Here is a 6,000-nt window from a genome sequence, read left to right on the forward strand (position 1 = left end):
ATCAGTGCTCCGCTGCTTGATGGAGGAGTGGGCTTCATGATAGCTCTGGGATTGAACAGGCACAGGCAAATAAAATAAAATCAATCCCCTTACAGTTAGGAACTCTGTTAAACAGGGCACTGGCTTGAGCTTGTTTAAAAAAGTCTATGCCCTTTGAGTCAGCAATGTGCGTTCTAGGAATTTATCCTAAGGAAATAATTAGATCAATGGCAGAGATGTGCATTCAAGGACATCCTGTATATCATTGTTTATCAGGGTCCCTATTTGGGTTCACAGTCTGAAGGAGGACTTGCCCAGATACAGGTAGTTTATTTCCAAGATAATCCCAAGAAGCAGGAGGGAGAGAGAGGAGAAAGGAAAGCAAATATAATGAAGTGGATGCTTTTGGCTACAGGGGCTCAACCCCGTGCCCTCAGGAGCATTCCTCAGAAGGGCAGGAGAAGGGAGCAATTATTCACCAGGTCTGTTCTGTTCTGTCTACCAGTGGTTGAAAGTTGCCTGGGGGCAGGGCGACAACCCCCCCCCCCCACCCCCCACCATCTCTTACATCAGCCGCCTTTAGCACTGGAAAAACTCCTGTGTGGCTTGCCCCCAGGGCACTGGTACCAGGTGGGTCTGAGATCCTCTGACACACTTTATTGCAGTTGTGATTGAAACCACAGGGAGGGCAAGGAACGGGAGCCTGGGAACGACAAGGCATCACCACAGCTCAGTGCGCAAGCACCCAAAGTGTCTCCCAGTTGGAGACTGCTTCAACAAATTGTTATAGATCCATAAAATGAAATATTTTGTAGTCACCAATAACTTTGATGTCTGTGCTCATTTACTGACATAAAGAGGCATCTGCCAACAACAAAAAAAAGCAAGTTACAAAGCAGTATATCCACTATACATTTATTTTTTCAACGTTTTTTTTTTTTTTTTTTTTTTTTTTTTATTTATTTTTGGGACAGAGAGAGACAGAGCATGAACGGGGGAGGGGCAGAGAGAGAGGGAGACACAGAATCAGAAACAGGCTCCAGGCTCCGAGCCATCAGCCCAGAGCCATCAGCCCAGAGCCTGACGCGGGGCTCGAACTCACAGACCGCGAGATCGTGACCTGGCTGAAGTCGGACGCTTAACCGACTGCGCCACCCAGGCGCCCCAATATACATTTATTTTTATTAAAAAACAAAACTATAAGTATCAGGGCGCCTGGGTGGCTCAGTTGGTTGGGCATCCAACTTCGGCTCAGGTCATGATCTCACAGTTCATGGGTTCGAGCCCAGCATTGGGCTTTTTGCTGACAGCGCAGAGCCTGGAGCCTCCTTCGGATTCTGTGTGTGCCTTGCTCTCTGCCCCTCCCCTGCTCATGCTCTGTCTCTGTCTCTCTCTCTCTCTCAAAAATAAATAAACATTAAAAATACTATAAATAAAGAGATACTACCCAGGTTATAGGATGTACAACAGACACAAAGTTATGCAAATTGCTCCATAAAGTATCTGAGTTCATTTCAGAGATGTGGACAATTCCAAGTCTAGTATGCAACAGAGTAGCCAGTGCAAGGGCTGGCATGGGAGGGGCGGGTCAGAGCCCACAGCAGCTTCCCCACCTGTCCCCCTGGCTCCATCTGTTACCCGCTGGCATCTTCACGTGTCAGCCACACACCATTCCACGTTGTTTGCGTCACCCTCCTCCACTGCGTTCTCACCGCCGCTGCAAAGTGCTGATAAGGCAGAGGCTAGCAGTCTAGTTGAAGGCATAAAAGGGAAAATACAACATCCATAGTACAAAGTTTGTGGCTAGTCACGGGTGGTTCAATAGTTTTAAAGATCTTGTCTCTCTTTTTTAAAATCATTTTAAAAGGAAATGGTTTAGACTGTTAGCGCTGATACAAAAGCGGTAGAAGGAAATCTAAAGCATTTCAATGTATATGAAATGTGATTTACTCAAGACCTTTGAAAACTAGATGATTGCATAAATTGGTAGAAGGGTACATTCCTTAGGAAAAACGGTTTTCTCTGCATGGTCGAGTCTCAAATTATAGTCCTTTGTTGGCTTTTTTTCTCATACATCTCCAAAAATTGTGTTCGTTGAGTAACAAAGCATGATGATGATGAACGGGATGGGGGAGAAAGATTAAGCATCTTCTTTGTCACTTAAAGTTTTTGTGGGAAATGGCCATGAATTCCAGAATATCTGTATAGGAATCTGTTGGGAGGAACAGGCTGAAGCTGTGTTTCACAGCACTCTAGATAAGATCAAGACAATATCAGTTCCAACAATCTGTATGTCAAAAATGAGGGAGAGTAACTTACAGGGATTATGGCCAGTTTCCCCTCCCCCACTTCCACCTGTCCTTGACATCTCCTCTAGCCACCTTAGAGGGTGACCTCCAAGTCACAAGAGTCTGGGTGGGGATCTCATCTATCCTCATTACTGGACAAAAGCAGATTTCTGGCTTCACAGAAGAGACTGGATTGTGACAAGAAGCAGACTTCTTTTTTTAATGTTTATTTATTTTGAGAAAGAAAGAGCAAGAGAGAGAGAGAGAGAGAACCTGTACATGAGCAGGAGAAGGTCAGAGAGAGAGGGAGAGAAAGAATCCCAAGCAGGCTCTGTGCTGTCAGAGCAGAACCTGACACAGGGCTCAATCCCTTGAGCCATGAGATCATTACTCGAGCCAAAATCAAGAGTCAGAAGCTTAACCAACTGAGCCACCAAGGTGCCCTGAAGCAGATTTTCTAAAAAGCCTTTCTCTGCTCCCTCCAACAACACTGGTCAGGGTGGTCTAGCTAGTGATTCCCCAAATGTGAATAATTGTTGTTCTTTTTTTTTTTTTTAAGTTTGTTTATTTATTCATTTAGAGAAAGAGAAAGAGAGTATATTCACAAGGGATGGGCAGAGAGAGAGGGAGAGAGAGAATCCCAAGCAGGCTCCACACTGTTAGCACAGAGCCCAACTTGGGACTCAAACCCATGAACTGTGAGATCATGACCTGAGCCAAAGTTGGATGTTCAACTGACTGAGCCACCCAGGCACCCCTGTAACTCTTATTTTTCTATGTGAAACAATGTCAACTGTATCTTGCTGATCTAAGGTAAACCTGTTGATTGAGGGCCCTCATTCAAGAACCACCTTTTTTGGTTATTTTATTGAGCTTGGTAGTACCTTGTTTTCTTAAAATAAAAACATAATTATTTCCCAGTTATTTTCACATGATGCTATTTTTAAAGTGCAGTATGTTTTTAAAATATGTGTGTGCCCTGGCTAAATGCAACTATAATGGATTCTGTAAATAGAAGTTAATAAATATTTAGAGTTTTCAGTACATAAAAATGGCTGGTGGGCACTGAGGAAAGGGACATTCTGTGAATTTTATACATTTCAGGAGAAGACATGGTTCAGTTGTCCTCCCTTCCTTCAAAGCAATGATTTTCAGGATTAGATTTCCAACACCCCATGGTGTCACTAATTATCCCAAGGGAGGCCACAGAATTGCCATTGCCTTGTGTTGAGTTCATCGCATTCATTGATTTAATAGGTCCACCTGGAAATTTTTCAAAGACATTAATTTAAAATACAGCCTGATAGGTTAGCAGGAGTGGTGGGACTGGAAGGGGCCTGGGAGGCAGGGGTGGGGCAGAGGAGGTGAACACTTGCTCATCAGCCAAGGGCATCGCCCCCACAGTGACCTGAACATGGGAGAGCATAGGACAGGTGCTTCTTTCTTCCTGCTACTGTCCAGCCTCACGGCAGGGCTCAGATGTGGAAGAGAGGCAGGAAAGTCACATGACAAAATGATGTTGCTTCCAGAGAATCTAATCTAATAAGGTTTGAAAGAAGCCATGCTATAGACCCTGTGTTACTTTCTCCTATCCTCACAATCTGAGATTGTCCTCCTTTCCCTCCTTCCTTCCTTCCTTCCTTCCTTCCTTCCTTCTTTCCTTCTTTCCCTTTTTGGTAGACTATCTCAAACTAATCCAGATATATTTCTACAAATCCATTATTATTGTTGGTAGCAGTGGTGGGATGTTAACTTTTATAAAATATTTGAAGTTTTATACTTCATATTAACTGGCATTTCCACCATTCTGTCAGTATTTTCCACTGCTATCTCCATCCCTCCAGGTATGCAGGTGATTTTGTGCTCATTACCTCAAAGGAGAATGTGACTCAGTGGAGAGCCAGGGAGGGAAGGGCAGCAGGCTAAACCCAAGGCCTTGGGGAATGATGGAATGAGGAAAAGCAAAATCTTTGGGAAAGAGAATATTATAAAGAATTATAAGGGAGGAAGTCTTCTCTGGCACCTGGGAGGGGTTTCCCTGGACCCTGTAAAGAGACCAGAAAGCAGAAGGCAGATGTTGCCTTCCTGTTAGTAAGTAAGAGCCTGAGAGGCATCTTAGAACGAGGTGACAGATGAGAATAGGTGATCAGGGGCCCCTGGGTGGCTCAGTCAGTTAAGCATCTGGCTCTTGATTTCAGCTCGGGTCATGATCTCAAAGTTCGTGACACTGAGCCTCACATCGGTCTCCAGACTGACATCATGGAGCCTGCGTGGGATTCTCTCTCTCCCTCTCTTTCTCTGCACACCCCCTTGCACTTTCTCTCTCTCAGAATAAATAAACATTAAAAAGAGAGAGAGAGAATAGCTGATCCAGCCCAGAGACAGGAAAACCCTAGAGAAGGATTTCAGAGTAAAATGAAAGAGGGTCATCACACTGCCTCACAGGAAAATTCCCACATCTCCAACTAGGGGGCAGACACAGTGGGGAGAGTCGTGGGGTCTAAAGGTGCCCATGGGACAGAAAGGATATGTCACTGGCGACCCGCGTGGGTCAACCACTGAGGACAAAAGGGTTCCCCAGCAATACATCTGTGTGGAGACTACACCGCCACCATACCCACACCTTGGTCCTCTGTGAACCCCCTGAATTTATGCTCGCCTCTGGAGGAAGGAGACACAAGAGCGACTGAGATCGGCTTTCTAGACTTGAAGCAGACATTACATTTAGTGGTAGAAAATAAATTTGGTTTTAGTATATCTGATTTATGAACAAGGCTCATGTCACCTATGGTGTTACTCATCCTTCGTCTGTTGTGTCGATGGTAGAATGATTAAACGTATGGTTATAGATTTTACCATTTCAAAGAATTTCTATGAACTGATTAAACGTGTGACCTTCCTCCAAAGTGTGTGAAAGGGCATTATGCTTGTATCACCGAGGAGGATGCTGGAAACAAGGTGAATGAGACGAAGGAACTTGTTCAGCCTCACCCAGCTGCTCTTCACTTCTTTCAACCCATCCTACCACCATCCTTTTCCACCAGCACTATGGTACCCCTGCCCTATGATAGCCATGAAAAGTGTCATGTCTTTTTAGCATGCTTTTTTTTTTTTTTTTACAATTTTTTAAAACAAATTAAATTGTGTATTTAAAAGAAAATCAAAACAATGGGATAGGGACTTGCTTTGCTTTCAAAATCTGTCCTACCTAACCCCATTATTCTTAAATATTATCAATCAAAAAGTACTCCAATTTTTGACTGCAAAGACCACCTCTCATTAACCTTTGCTGTATTTTGCTTGGGGTCAAATCAGGGAGTCACCCCCTGATTGGTTCATCCATTATGGAGCTGTCAGGGTAACATCAGCTGACAATACCCAGAAGGCTAGGGCTGGGAAGATTTTGGAGATCACTTGCTCAACACCCACTGCATATGTAGTGAGAAATGTAGTGAATGTTCAAGGTCGCCCAGTCAGAAAGAGACACATCGAGTAGTAATAAAGCCTGGTCTCCTGATTCTTTGTACGCTGCATTGACCGCTTGAACAAAAATAAATGTGAACTTTGATGAATTTAACAATGTCCCCTAAACTCCATTTATTAAAAAAAAAAAAAGAGCCCTCAACACCCCCCCCCCAAATTTTTAGTACATAATGTTCTCTTTACTTGAGATGCTTTAAAATTTCTTCTGCAGAGAAAAATAAGTCACAATAAATTTCTCATATTGAAAATG

This window comes from Panthera onca, chromosome C2 (assembly GCF_046562875.1).
Source record: "Panthera onca isolate mPanOnc1 chromosome C2, mPanOnc1 haplotype 2, whole genome shotgun sequence".
NCBI lineage: Eukaryota > Metazoa > Chordata > Mammalia > Carnivora > Felidae > Panthera > Panthera onca.